At 42.6% G+C, this 14,901-nt stretch overlaps 1 long non-coding RNA gene across 1 annotated transcript; it reads right to left on the reverse strand.

Moving 5' to 3' along the window:
- Positions 1-306: 306 nt before the first annotated feature.
- On the reverse strand, positions 307-1,062 carry LOC113011610 (uncharacterized). The gene is made up of 2 exons (XR_003270596.2): positions 797-1,062; positions 307-549 (listed from the first exon to the last, which is right to left on the reverse strand). It is a non-coding gene; the product is annotated as an uncharacterized LOC113011610 (long non-coding RNA).
- Positions 1,063-14,901: the final 13,839 nt, after the last annotated feature.

Raw genomic sequence — 14,901 nt, forward strand, 5'->3', positions numbered from 1 at the left:
TTACCTGTGTTCGTTTCCCAGTGTTAACACACAGCCTAAACAGTTGGCCAAAGTGACACATTTTGTTTGCAAAATGCTCTAACCGTGCCAAAACATTTAAACAACAATTTGTGAACAAGTGTATGCGCTCTTCCAATCAATCATTACACAAAGGACAACAAAACACAGCACTCAGTGCGAGTCAGTGCACCATTGCTTGTCAGTGTAGCCCATTACGTAGCCTTCATGGCAGTGGCATTTGCTATCTTTCTGCATAGACTGTGTCAAATATGTCTTCTTGCAATGAGTTGGATCCAGAATCAGAACTGCTTTGACGCATATTTTATTGATTCCTTGACTTTTTTCAAGTTGTGACTGAAAACTGAAATACTGGAAATATTACAGAAAATACATGTAAACCAAAATAAAATCTGTTGCAGTTGTACTGTCTTTCCCTCTTCACACTGCACAGAAGAGGAACCAGCAGCAAGGTTCAACACTTTTCTTCCATCAAGACTTTGAAGACCATTACTCTTTGTCCACAGGTTTAATGATGTAGAAAGTGTGAAACTGAAACAAACATAACACAATTACAATTACAGTATATTCTTTAAATCTTACATATACACTGTACGTACAAGTCTACAATAATCTAAATCAACATAGCGTAGCACTTTAGCTGCAAGAATAAGCATAGCCGCGCTCTAAACATGTGGCTTTAGCAACGTAAGTAACACATTTACACATTAAACTTCCCTCATGTCACAAAATACAAGAACAGAACTACAGACAAGTATCAAATAAACAATATACATACAGACGATGCTCCAAAAGATGAAGGATTGAGGGCAGATGCATGTGGATTCATGGCAGTCTCCTTGGCCATGTGCAAACTTCACTAAACCTTACTACTTCCTGCTTCCAGTGATGTCACCAGGTATCAGAACTATTAAAGGGACAGCTGCACTAACACTATCAGCACACTCCCCGCCTGGCATGATAGAATGCCACTACTAACATACAATACAGAACAGTTATACATGGTTATATATGTATATACATATAGAGTAACAGTTCAGTCTTTGTCTGGATGTAAGAGAAGAATGAGCTCCGACACAGGTCTCAAAAATACTTTTGACCCGTCTTGCCTGGATACCTTCACCTCTTATTGTCCTGGCAAGGGAAGACTTGGGTGATTACTCCAAGGGGCCATTCATTTCTCGAGCTGCTGATCTCTGAGAAGTACAATGCTCCCAGGCTCCAGATTGGGTTGACTGTCCTGCCACTTTCTTCTTGGCTGCAGTGAAGAAAGATACTGTTGTCTCCATTTGCTCCAGAAAGTCTGGGCCAGATGCTGCACCTGACGCCATTGTTGTTTACATATGTCTTTGATATTGGAGTCTTTAGGTGGAGCTGATGGAATACCCATCTTCTGAGTTAAGAGAGTGGCTGGGGTGAGTAGAACTGGGTCCCTTGGATCAGTACATACTGGTAAATAATCAAATAAATCAAATAAATTCAAATTTTATTTGTCACGTACACAGTCATACACAGTACGATATGTAGTGAAATGCTTGGACAACTGCTTGTGACCTAAAGAAAACAAAAAAGGAAAAGGCTATGAATAAGATAGGAAATAAATATGAAAAATTAAAAAGGGTAAATTTAACTAAGAAGGAATAAAATATAAATTAAGGTTAAAAATGAAATAACTGTACAACACAAATTAGAATGAAGGGTAAATTTAACTGGGAAGGAATAAGATAAAATATATAAATTAAAGTTGAAAATAAAATAACTGTACAACAAAATACACAATATAGAACTATATAAGAATGTATGAAGAAATCTAAATATAAATAAATATATACACAATAACAGCAGCTGTACAAGTATTAACCGGAAATGAAGAATATAGTGACCAGTGTTGTGCAAAAAAACAATGTGTGCAAAAACAATGTCCAGAAAGTCCAGTGTGTGTGTAAGAACCATATGTGTGGGTCAGTACTGTGTGGTGGTGTGATTGAGAGACCGTATCGCCTGCGGGAAGAAGCTCCTCCTCAGTCTCTCTGTGTTGGTCTTCAGGGAGCGGAATCGCTTTCCTGACCTCAGCAGAGAGAACAGTCTGTTGTTGGGATGGCTGAGGTCCTTCACGATCTTCCTGGCCTTGGTCCGGCACCGCCTGCTGTAGATTGAGTGCAGGTCAGGGAGCTCGGAGCGGATGGTGCGCTCAGCTGACCGCACAACCCTCTGTAGAGCTCGTCTGTCCTGCATGGTGCTGTTCCCGAACCAGGTTAAGATGTTTCCCGCCAGGATGCTCTCTATGGTGCACGAGTAAAAGTTCCTGAGCACCTTGGAGGGCAGTTGGAAGTCTCTCAAGCGTCTGAGGTGGTAGAGACGCTGTCGGGCCTTTTTCACCACGGTGTTGATGTGACAGGACCATGACAGGTCCTGCGTGATGTGAACTCCGAGGTATTTGAAGCTGTCCACTCTCTCCACTGGGCACTCGTTGATGACGGGGGTCTGGTAGTTCCTCTCCTGCTTAGTGCTGAAGTCCACTATCAGCTCCTTTGTCTTACTGACGTTTAGAAGGAGGTTGTTCCTCTGGCACCAGTTCTCCAGATTCCTAATCTCCTTCAGGTAGGCGGTGGTATGAGAGGCCTAGCGTTGATAATTGCCACCACTTCTGCCATCAGTGTAGTAAGGACCTCATGCGTCAAGTTTGATGTCTCAAGTTGCAGGAACATTGAATCGAGGATTCTTTTGGCTATTCCTATCATCCTCTCCCATGCGCCACCCATGTGAGACGCATGTGGAGGGTTAAAGACCCATGCACAGCCTTTTCCTGCCAGGTACTCAACAGACGTGGAGTCAATATTGGATGGAATCTTTAGTTCAGCTGAAGCACCCACGAAGTTTGTGCCTCTGTCCGAACGTATTTGTTTCACAGGACCTCGAATAGCTAGAAACCTCCAGAGGGCATTAATGAAGCATGAGGTGTCCAGAGATTCTATGACCTCTATGTGGACTGCTCTAACGGCCATACAAGTGAATATAACTGCTCATCTCTTACTATGAGTGAGACCACCTCTTGTACGCCGTGCAACAACACTCCACGGGCCAAACACGTCCAGTCCAACGTAGGTAAATGGGGGTTCCATAGAGAGGCGATCTGATGGCAGGTCAGCCATCTTTTGTTGTTCAGGGAGGCCGCGGAGCTTTCGACATGTGACACAATGGTGGATGACAGTGCTCACCAATCTCTTCATACCTATTATCCAGTAGCCTGCTGCACGGATGGCACCCTCTGTGAAGTGGCGTCCATGGTGCAGGTCATGGAAATGTCTGACCAGCAATGTTGCAATATGGTGCTTGCAAGGAATGATCTTAGGGTTCTTAACTTCATGAGGAACCTCTCCATGCCTTATCCGACCACCAACTCTGAGGACATTGTGTGCGTCAATGAAGGGGTCCAGGGTCCTAAGAGGACTCCCTTGAGGGATCACCTTATTCTTCATAAGACAGGCCAACTCTTCAGCATATGCCTCTTCCTGCACAGTTTGAATAATGATGTGCTCTGATAAACTGAGTTGATCAGGTGTACCTGCTTTCTGACAGAAATGCCACCCCTTGGATCGCATGGTCCCTTTGACCTTGCGTGTGTGAAAGCTGTTCACAATGTGAAGGAGATTAGCAATGGCACATTTCAAAGCTTGCCAGGAAGAAAATTTGGAGAAACGGTGGGACCCAAGCAGTGTGCGAGAAGCCTGTGTTTGCAAAGTAGAGATTTGTGGGCGTATCTCAGCATCTATGTTTGCATCCACAAGGTCAAAGGAGTCTGGTTCTAGAGAATCTTGCATAGGCTCAGTCAGAAAATGAGGTCTAGTGAGCCAAGAGGTATCTGAGAGAAAGGCAGCCGGTACAGACATAGTCGCACAGTCTGCTGGATTTTCCCCTGTAGACACATACTTCCACTGCTTAGGATGAGAGGACCTTCTGATGCGCACAATATGATTACTGACATACACATAAAATTCTCTTGTCTCGTTATTTATGTATCCGAACACTACTTTACTATCAGTGTAGAAGGTGATAGCATCGATGCGCATGTCAAGCTCTGATGATATGAAATCTGCTAACTCTACAGCCAGTACAGCTGCACAAAGCTCAAGTCTGGGGATTGTGTGTCCAGGTCTGGGTGCCAGCTTCGCCTTACCCATAACAAAGCCAGTATGAGTATTCCCTGCTTCGTCCACCACCCTGAGAAAGGCAACTGCTGCAATAGCCATTGTTGACGCATCAGAAAAGACAAACAGTTCTCTCGTCTTTGTTGTTGAAAGAAAAGCTTTGGTATAGGGTCTTGGAATCTTCACGCCACTTAAGTCTTTCAGTGAATCCCGCCAAGACTTCCATTGTTCCTGCATCCCTTCAGGGAGCTGAGAATCCCAGTCACACCTTTGTTGTGTGAGCTCTCTTAGAATGTGCTTCCCTTGAATGGTCACAGGAGCCACAAATCCCAGGGGATCATACATGCTATTTACCACTGATAGGATGCCTCGGCGTGTGAAAGGCTTCTCTTCTTTGTTGACTTTAAAAACGAACGTGTCAGACTCCAAGTTCCAATTTAGTCCCAAGCTGCGCTGTACAGGTAAAATATCTGAGCTCAGATCCAAATCCTTCAAGTCATTTGCGAGATCTTCAGGTGGGAAAGCCTCCATGACCTCTTTGCTGTTAGAGGCGATTTTGCGGAGCCTCAGGTTTGAGTTTGCCAAAACATCCCGAGTTTTCTTCAACAGACAGACAGCGCTTTTTACACTTGAAAAAGATTTAAGTGCATCATCGACATAAAAGTCAAGGCAAATGAACTGTTTCACCTCAGGGTCATGATGTGGTTCTCCATCCATCGCAGACTGCCTGAGGCAGTAAATGGCAACTGCTGGGCTAGGGCTATTACCGAACACATGTACCGAACATGCGGTACTCAATGACATCTTGTGTAGGACTGTTGTCTCTGAACCAGAAGAACCGTAGGAAGTTACGATCTTCTTCTCTCACAAGAAAGGAATGAAACATCTGCTTGATGTCTGCAGTTACTGCAATGGCATCCTTGCGAAACCTCATCAGAACTCCCAGGAGTAGGTTATTGAGGTCAGGTCCTTTCAAGAGAACATCATTCAGAGATACTCCCTCATGTTGTGCACTTGGGTCAAAAACGACACGGATGTCGCCAGGCTTCTTTGGGTGGTACACTCCGAAAATGGGTAAATACCACTCTCTGCCATCTATAATCCAGTTTTGAGATCCCTTCCCAGACGCCTTAACGCCCACTCACATCCTGGGCCATCTGACCTCAGGAATTCGCATGATAAGGTGGGGCCAGGTTTCACAATGAACTCACCCGAAACTCTGGCTGATTGGGACGCACACCCAGTTTCACACCTTGGCTCAGGCGATTAGAGGATCATCAAGGGGTCCTTTTGTCCCTCTGTGGGGGGAAACTCCCACTAAGTTTAAATCTGGGACTCTCCACCATTTGACCTTAGAACTGAAGAAGCTTCTCGGATGAGAGGTGAAACGTCTTCAAGTAACTTAAAGAAGTCCAGACGCTTTTCTTTGCAAGCTCCTTTGACCATCGTTCCTGGTTTGGAGTGAGAGGAGGAGCAACTTCAGCATGACCATTTTCGAATATTTTCCCCATGAATTAGAAGAAATGTTGGGACATCTCAGGTTTCCTTGTTAAGTTGCGTTTGAGGGAGCTGAAGCAGTTAAGAGCTTGCTGTCTGTTACCAGGGAGGTGTTATCTACCAAAATTCACCGCCAGATCAACCATCTCATGATTAGTGACTGCCTTTGCTAACCTGTCCGCTGCTTCATTCCCCCTTACCCCATAGTGAGCCGGGACCCATACAAACACTACCGATAGACCCATCATATGTATCCTGTAAAGAGTTTGCTAAACCTCTAATAAAATATCTGACCTACCTTTCGAATGACCATTCTGTAGACTAACCAAGGCTGCACTGGAATCTGAACAAATAATTGTGTTCAACGGCCTCAAATCTTCCACCCACTGCACTGCTAATAGAATCGCTATCATTTCTCCTGCAAACACAGACAACCCATTATTAATCCTCTTCCCAATTTTCACCATAAAGTCTGGAATTACCACTGCCACCCCCCACTAGCTGGATTCTTTGAAGCATCCATATATACCTGCACATACCCATAATACTGATCTATGAAACCCTAAAACCCTAAGATTACCCTTCAATTTCTTAAAAGCCTTATTATGACATTTAATCACCTTATCACACTCCGTTGTCCACCATGGCACAATCTTCCTTTTCCCACTACCCCCTTTTCTCTTGATTACCCTGCTTGCCGCCACTAAAATGGCTTTACAAATTGAGTCATTTAAATCGTCCACCCCTACATTCATATCAACCTTTTGAAATTCCTGTTCACTGAGTACCTTAAAGACATCCCAATTATCCTCACTAAAACACCATCTCTTCACTCCCCCGGTAACCTGTCTCTCAATGCTCAGCCTCACCGCAGTCTTTATAGGATAATGATCACTTCCTATTGTTGTAAGTTTCATTACCTCCCATGAACATAAGCCTGCCAATGAATCAGACACCAACGTTAGATCAATAGCCGATTCAATCCCTGTTCTAACATCAACCCTAGTATCACTCTCATCGTTTAAACACACATAATTCTTCAAATCCAACAACTCCTCAATCACTTCCCCATTCCGATCACAACTATAGCCCCATAAAGAACTTGTGAGCATTAAAGTCCCCACACCACATCACTTTCCCCTTTAAGTAAGTATCCAGTTCCGCCACTTCCATTAGCTTGCCACCTGGATTATAAAAATTTACCACTCTAATGCTCCCAAGTCCCCCCCCCCAATCCCCAATTTCCAATACTATATACTCTAACTGCTTACCAATAGCTACCACTCTATATTGAACCCCACGTTTCACAAAAGGTACACAACCTCCCCCATTACCCTCCTTCCTATCCCTCCGAACCCCATCATATCCTTTGATAACAAAATCCAAATTAGGCTTCAGCCATGACTCCTGTACACAGATTATATCTGGTTTCTCTTTGCATTTTTCAACAAGTCCTTTAAACTCTTGACCATTAGCAATCAAATTTCTAGCATTCCACTGTAAAACAATCAAAATGTCCTCTCCCCTGATCCTTCCGCTCTCCCTTCCCCTCCAAGTCTTTTATTTATGTTCTCCCAGGATATGTCTTTAATCCCGAAAAACCTCTCTGCCCCCTTCACTATTATTTTGATTTTCTCTGTCTTATGCTTCACTTGATCTGAACAGTTTATGACATACACAATGAACAAAATCAACTTCTCCATTGTCAAACCTGGGTAAGTCCTATGCACACTAACAGCTTCCGGGGTAACCCTGTCTGATCTTTTCCTGGACCATCTCCACCCCTCTGAACCCTCCTGACTGCCTCAGCATAACTTATGTTGTGAGTAACCTTGACCTGCTCAACCTCCACGGCCTTCTTACTTACCTCACAGCCCCCAAAACTCACCCTATGCTGCCCCCCACAGTTACTGCATTTGTCCAGAACATTATCTCCACACTCCTCAAATCTGTGCTCACCCCCACACTTGGGACACTTCTGCTTCCCCTTACAGACTACAGCAATGTGTCCATATCTCTGCCATTTATAGCACCTAAGGGGCGGTGGCACAAATACTCTCACAGGAAAGCTCATGCACCCTATTTTAACCCTGTCCGGCAACACAGTACCTTCAAATTCCAACAAAACTGACAAACTACTAACCCTTTCCCCATTAACAGTTTGTAACAGTCGCTTTACTCTGCTGACCTTGCCCCCCTGAATACACCACTTTAATTTCTCTAAATCCTCTTCTACTGGGATACCAGAAATCACCCCCTCTGGTCGCTTTACTGTCTCCCAACACCCGTTTCTCTTGTACTATCTTTTTGCAGATACTTTCAGTACTCAACACCTTGTTTTTCTGTTCTTCTGACTTGACCACTACCAGCAAATTCCCATCCCTTAGAACCTTAGCTAGAAGAACCTCTCCAAACTTCTTTTTCAATTCCCTGGAATTGCATTCTCTCATCCTCACTCCTGAATCTCAAAATTATCCTAAATTCCTCCCTTACCGTCTTCTTCCTCACGACCCTGGACCCGTCATCCGAGCTGTTCTCTTCCAAACTCCTTTTACTCGTCTGCGACCCAACCAAACCCACGTCCTCTCTCCTGCTTCTCCCTCTTCCTGATCTTCCCCCTCCAGCCACTGGGGTCCAGTCACCAAAATCCATATCAACATCCTCATCCACCAGAGACACCATTCCAGCCAGTCGCATACCAGTTTATGGCAACTGCCACTATCCGTGATCCTAATCCGTAATCCAAAATCCAAAAACTAATCGATTCACTCAATCCTTATGTAACGTCCACCTTCAAATTTCCCGCCACCTCATGGCAGTCTCCTTGGCCATGTGCAAACTTCACTAAACCTTCCTACTTCCTTCTTCCTGTGATGTCTTCTCCTTCTGTATAGGGTTTATTGGCAGTTGGCAAACAGCAAAATGGTGCATTACCGCCACCAACTGGTGTGGAGTGTTTCCTGTGGTGTCACCAGGTATCAGAACTATTAAAGGGACAGCTGCACTAACACTATCAGCACAGCAGTATAAGAAACTGGCACATTTGATACTCACTCTCATCCATCACTCCATACATGCTGGTAAAGAGCAATACAGACGTGGCAGGTTTGAAGGCTTGCACACTGATTGCTAAGTGAAGATTTTCAATTCACAACAACAGTCGCCTCAAGGTGCTTTATATTACAAGGCAGACCCTGCAATGTGCATACAGAGAAAAACCCAAAAATCATACGACCCCTTATGAGCAAGCACTTTGGTGACAGTGGGAAGGAAAAACTCCCTTTTAACAGGCAGAATCAGGCTCAGGGAGGGGCAGCCACATGCCGCGACCAGTTGGAGTAAGAGGAGGAAAACAGGATAAAAGACATGCTGTGGAAGAGAGCCAGGGATGAATAACAAGTATGATTCAGTGCAGCGAGGTTTATTAACACATAGTGAGTGAGAAAGGTGACTGAAGAAGAAATACTCAGTGCATCATGGGAATCCCCCAGCAGCCTACACGTATTGCAGCATAACTAAAGGAGGATCCAGGGTGAGCTGATCCAGCCCTAACTATAGGCTTTGGCATAAAGGAAAGTTTTAGGGCTAATATTAAAAGTAGAGATAGTGTCTGTCTCCTGAATCCAAACTGGAAGCTGGTTCCATAGAAGAGGGGCCTGAAAACTGAAGGCTCTGCCTCCCATTCTACTTTTAAATAGTCTATGAACAACAAGTAACCCTGCAGTGCGAGAGTGAAGTGCTCTAATAGGGTGATATGGTACTACAAGGTCATTAAGATAAGATGGGTCTTGATTATTTAACAGGTACTTCATTGATTTTAATTCAATTAAATTCAATTTTATTTATATAGCGCCAAATCACAACAATAGTCGCCTCAAGGCGCTGTATATTGTACAGTAGATCATGCAATAATACATACAGAGAAAACCCCATGAGCAGTGGCGGAGCGGGGGGTGGGGGGGTGGGGGGTGGCTTACTGGGCTTAAGCCCGGGTTGTTTTTTCAGAAGCCCGGGGTCTTTTGGAGTGTAATTTTTTCATAGTTAAATGCCTGGCTGACAACTGTATAAAACAAAAACTACACACAATATTCGAAGCACATAGTGCACACCGTGGGAATTTACGACTGTGTGTAAATCCCTCCTAATATTGGTATGATCCGAGCTCAGGCACTAAGCGACTGAGCGAGGGGGCGGGGCAGCTGCTGCCTGCGAGTGCGCTGTTGGAGAAGCGCAGCGAGGCAGACAGAGGAGAGCTGAAATTCGACCAGGTACCAAAGCAAATCATTCGTACTGTACAAATAATGTAAATATGACGGTGCATCACAAAAGATTGATGTTAAACTGATCACTTGACCCATATTACGTTACTCGCTCTTCAAGTGAATCAACAAATGGCGAAATGAAAAGCGGAACAACAACAATGCTGTTTCTTTAGAGAGTCTTAGCTTATGTGTGTTTATTTCATATTTTCAGTTGTTACCCTCCACGGCTAAATAAATCGGTTTCAGTAATGCACTGATATACAAGAATGGACATAAGGAGCTTCTTTCAAAGAACAAACTCAGGTAAATGTTATTTTATATATTATGCTTTGTGTGTTGTTCAGTATATTTCTATGCAAAACAAGAGGAGTTTCAATACACAGCAGTATATTCACAGTTGAAACCAGATATTTACATACACTTTATGGAAAACACAAGAATATTTTTTTACTGTACAACATCAATTTAGAGTAAACTTGTTTTGTTTTGGATAAATAAATATTGAAATATCTTTTGAATTAGTTAAATGTCAGAATAAAGAGACAGAGCTTTCTGTTTTTTATCACTTTCATTAAATTTAGGAGTACATGTACACTCAGTTTATTGTTAATTAATAAGAAAACTCCAGACAATTCCATTGTGAGCTGAAGAAGCTTCTAGTAGAGGGAAAACACAGAGCCTGTTTCTTTGAAATGGGAAAATCAAGAGATGTCAACCAAAACAACAATTTGGTGCCATTTGTAATTAAGAAATACAGATAGTTTCTCTCTTTACTCTTAAAGTTAACAGATATGTTTTTTGTACTTATCAACCTAAAAAAAATAAACATTTAGTCTGATTTTATGTTACAATTAAAAAGGTATATCTGTTTTTATCTGAAGAGTTTGTAAATATCTGGTTTCAACTGTATATTTGATGATGTTGGTGTTTGGCTTGATTGTCAGCACAAAGAGGAACAGAGAGGAACAGAGAGAGAGAGAGAGAATGAGGACAGAACAGATGGAACAAGAGCAGGTGAGACACACATGTTAGTCAAATGGTTGTTTACCAAAAGTATCACCGTATCATAGGTACTCATGTATCTCGTACCTAGTGTTTCTTTTTAGGTTTGTTATTTTTCAAATTCTATATTTATTAAGTTATGTAGGCTTGTTTGTACAACAAGGCTAAATAATTATATAAAATTTTCTCAATCTACATAGTGGACTTTGGTAGAATTAAAAAATAAGTGTAGTGCAGGTCTATGATGATTTTTAGTGCTACTATCATCTAGTTCTGATTATGGTTCTGTTTTGGTTAAATCCTCAGTAGTCCTGACTTTGAACTGTTGTAGTCCTGTTTTAATTGCGGATCAGTTATGGGTTTGGTTGAATTGGGGTTTAGTCCTCGTGTCTTGATACAGCCCTGATTTTGTTCTGCCTTGCTGCTTAATTAAAAAACTAGTTTAAGGTGTCCTGCATATGTGATATATATTTTTCCCTATATGAAGTCATTCTTTTTTTCAACAAAACTCAAAACAGAGCCTATTAATCTTTCAGTCATTTCTAACCTCCCCCCAATCCCACATGCATACTACCCTTTAGGGCTAAGCCCCGGGTGTATCAAATGTCTGCCTCCGCCTCTGCCCATGAGCAAGCATTTTGGCAACAGTGAGAAGGAAAAACTCCCTTTTAACAGGAAGAAACCTCCGGCCGAACCAGGCTCAGGAAGGGGCGGGGCCATCTGCTGCGACCGGTTGGGGAGAGAGAAGGAAAACAGGATAAAGACATGCTGTGGAAGAGAGCCAGAGATTAATAGCAGGCATGATTTTTTTTTCTGATCGAGGTAGGTTTCTAATAGTTAGTAACAGGGGATTTCTGTTTGGTTACCTTAGATAAAACAGTGGGGTTTAGACTGGTTGAATGACATCTGTGTTAACTGTTTTGCAAAAGGATGATGAAAATGTGTCAATCCAGTGAGAAAGGGTTAACACATTTCCAAGAGGTTTCTGCTCTGCTGAGATAGTGATGATGAAAACTGAGTGGATCCCATTTTCTTTCGGCAGGTCAAAGCAATAAAAAAAACCCTGTAACACAGAGATGGACACTTTAAAATGGGACTGGGGTTACTCCACATACCATGAGGCAAATAGGAAATGCACATCTACCTTATTTGACAGTCCACACAGAAAGCCCACAGCTGGCCAGGGGGTTCAAACCCAGAATGTTCTTGCTGTGTAGTTTCAGTGCCAACCACATCGCCACTGTGCCACACAAATTTAATTATATAAAAAAATATTTAGAAAGATTTTATTTGATTGTGGAAAATAGTAGCACTAGTACTACCATCAGCTGTCTGCCTCTATATATATATATATATATATATATATATATATATATATATTTTTTTTTTTTTTTTTTTTTTAATCTTTGATGGGGTTTCCTGATAACCTCAGCTGTCACTTCCTTCCCTCTTCCAACCCACTTGTCAGCCAATCAGCACATTCAACAACATGTAGCTGGGTTTTTGGAGGTCTAGGGTATATGGCTACTTTTGTTGGATCACTTGTGAGTGTTGTTGGCCAGGTGATAGCAATAACACTGAGGGGTGCTGTGCCACCCTTGATGTGATTGTTGTGTGGCCATAGCTCTCTATTTTGTGGTTGGTCACTAGTATGCCTGCTTTGCTGAACCTTGTTGATTAAAGTAACTTGTTGTGGTGTAAGTCCACTTGTATGTGACTGTTTGTGTGGTGGAGACAACAGATCACTTGGTTGTGATTATTTGTTGCTACTTTTGGTTTTGTGTTGTAGTAGGTCAAGTAATCATTTTGGGTTTGACTGTTGTGCTGTGTTGGACACAAGTTACTTTTTGTGCGTTCAGTGTGGCAACTTCAAAATCCTGATGCAGGAGTATCCCCGTTTAAATATATATGGCACTTATTCAGTCTCTGCTGGGCCTCTAGCTGATAATTCCGGCTATGTTGGCTGCCTACTTCAGATGCTGGAAGATTGTGGATCCCAGAAATCTGAAGGTTTCCATAGCAAACAACAGTACTGTTGATTAAGGTGAGAGTGGACAAAAGAAAGGGGCGGCTCCTCAAGTGCTGTCACCTCCACAGTTTCAAGTGCATTCAACTGTAGGTTGTTTTGACCACGCCACCGTGCCAAATGCTCAACACCATGACTGCAGACTCATCACTGTTCTTGATGAACTTTGTGTTTTTGATGGGTGGTGTAGTCATTTATATAGAGGAAGTAGACATACTGGGAGGCGGGTGCTAGATATGAGTCTCCCCAGCCTCACCTGCTGCTTCCCGTCTATCAGAAAGTTGTTTTTCCACTGACAGATGGAGGTTGGAACAGTGATCTTGGCAAGTTTGGAGTGGACTTGATAAAGTTACTCAACTGAAGTCAGCATACTGTCCCTTTCATACGTCTGAGCAGTCAAGGTGTTGTAGAGCTACTTGGCCCAGCAAACTTTAATGATTTAATGACTACACGTGTCAGGTCTGTATACATTTAACCCAGTAATAGAATGCTGTTGTTTTTTTTTTTGGGGGGGGGGGGGAATAGGATGATTATGGAGTGCCTTTTTACTGATATTTTGGTATTGTGGGACTGGGGTTAGCCCTGGAACCACGGGCAACTTTTAGGGTTTTTGTCAGCTGTCAATGCTATAACCTTTCTCAATTGCAGTGTTTTTGTTTTGTTTTTTTGGCTAATACCCCACTATGTAACTGAACGTTGCATATTTTGATCTTTCTTGAGTGAATTATAACTGTTTTAAATACTAGAAAAAGGAACAACCTCCAGAACACTCCAAACACATGAACACACACTGGTACAAAGCCTGTAGTACTCCCTCTAAATCAGCTGCTGGGCTTTTCTGCTGTTCAGGAATGTAACTGGAGATAACAAATAAGCTCAGAGGGGTCAAAGTTTAATATATTAAATGACGTAAAAAGGAAAAGACAGAAGATGACACTTGATGGTGAGGCTCAGCGTCCAGCTGTTACGGCAGTCGGCATCAGGGAAGGTATGCAGCCATCACGGCTTGTAATGTTTTCACTCCTCACCACATGGCTCTGGTAGCTATTTCCTGTCTGACAAGATTCACATATGGGGCAATTAAAAAAAAAAGTTTAGTCTGTTGGACAGGTCATTCATACAAAAACTTTAAAATACTGACCCTAGCCCACATCTAAAACCCAAGTTAAAATCTAAATAAGTATATGAACAGTAAATATAAAGACAGTCTTCATCTCACAAGTTTTTAGACAACACGTTCTCACTCCCAAAGCGTAACCTTTTACACTAGGAGACAAATCGTCAGTATAATACACTTTAGGCCACCCAACACGTCCCTATATTACAAGTTCGGGAAAAATGAGGGAACACGAGAACCATTTGGAATGAATCTACACATGTACATTTATTTTACTTACATTGCTTTGGAAAATACTAACTAACACGATTAAGGTGTTGGTTAACATTACGGATGAGGTTATGGTTAAGGCTGAAAGACACAGCTGGAACGTGTGTTACCGTGGGAGCATAATTCTATTTGATTTTATGCACAGTCTGGCGCATAGCATAGGAGCGCAGACGGTCACCTTTCGCATTCCCATGGAACGCCTCGGGACGTGACAAATATTCGGTACGCCTCGGGAGAGAGAACAGGCTGTTTTAGAGCAATGCAACTTCAGTTCAATTTTATTTATATAGCACCAAGTCACAACAGCAGTCACCCCAAGGTGCTTTTTATTGTAAATTTAAGATCCTACAATAATACGGAGCAAACCCGAACAATAGAATGCCCCCTGTGAGCCAGCACTTTGAACCAATGAGAGGGAAAAACTCCCTTTTAACAGGAACCTCTATCAGAACCAGCCTCAGGGAGGGGCGGCAATCTTCTCCAACCAACTGGGAACTGGGAATGAGGGGAGGGCAGACAGAACAAAAACAAGATTTTTTTGTGATATTTTAAATGTGTTGT

The sequence above is a fragment of the Astatotilapia calliptera genome, chromosome 19 (genome assembly GCF_964374335.1).
Source record: "Astatotilapia calliptera chromosome 19, fAstCal68.1, whole genome shotgun sequence".
Taxonomy (NCBI): Eukaryota; Metazoa; Chordata; class Actinopteri; order Cichliformes; family Cichlidae; genus Astatotilapia; species Astatotilapia calliptera.